This window comes from Callithrix jacchus, chromosome 5 (genome assembly GCF_049354715.1).
Source record: "Callithrix jacchus isolate 240 chromosome 5, calJac240_pri, whole genome shotgun sequence".
NCBI classification, from domain to species: Eukaryota; Metazoa; Chordata; class Mammalia; order Primates; family Cebidae; genus Callithrix; species Callithrix jacchus.
The window spans coordinates 111,346,281-111,347,154 of record NC_133506.1 but is presented as its reverse complement, the minus strand read 5'-3'; the positions used below and the strand labels follow the sequence as shown (position 1 = coordinate 111,347,154).

General features: G+C 37.4%; 1 pseudogene; it reads left to right on the top strand.

Moving 5' to 3' along the window:
- The first annotated feature begins 287 nt into the window (after nt 1–287).
- Nucleotides 288–503, top strand: LOC100400644 (chromosome 5 open reading frame, human C12orf73 pseudogene; annotated as a pseudogene).
- The last annotated feature ends 371 nt before the right edge of the window (nt 504–874 follow it).

The window sequence follows — 874 nt, the reverse complement described above, 5'->3', positions numbered from 1 at the left end:
ATAAATGAATAGCAAATAAGTATATGGAAATATGCTGTATATCTCATGATTTGTTGAACACATACTCATACCTGATAATTTCATTAGTTGTTTGGAAAGTACAAATTGAAATCACAATGAGATAGTACTACTCACCTGTTAGAAGGGCTACATTAAAAAGACTGACCATGCTACATGTTAGTGAGGATGTAAAGCAACCGTATCTCACACACTGCTAATAAGGATGTAAAATCCCCGTCTGCCTTCAGACCCACTGCCCGGCGCTCTGCAGTTCATGCCCTCAGACCATGCCTGCAGGCATACCCATGTCTACCCACCTGAAAATGCTTGCAGCCAGCCTCCTGGCCATGTGTGCAGGGACCGAAGTGGTGCACAGGTACTATCGACTGGACCTGCCCATACCTGAAATTTCACCAAAGCCTGGAGAACTCAAAATGGAGCTTTGGGAACTGAAAGAAAGAAAACACAAAACTCAAGTTTCTCACCAGAAGGAACTTAAATAACTATGCCAAGAATTCTGCGAATAATATTATACATCTTAAATATGTATTTCTTAAGTTAATGCATCAAACTGCTTGTCCTTAAGCACTTAGTCTAATGCGAACTGCAAGTGGAGATGCTCAGTGGATGTTTAGCTGATACCTTAAAATTTAATCAACGGATTAACTGATATTTCTTGAAAACTGCCAAAGCACATATCATCAGCTTCATGAATATGGTTTGGAAGATGTTTAGTCTTGAATATAATGTGAAATAGAATATATGTAAGTCTACAATATGGGTTGTCTTTATTTCATATAAATTTTTAAAAATCATTTAAAACTAAAAAAAGAAAATGTAAAATCACGCAACACTTTGGAAGACAGTTGGCAAC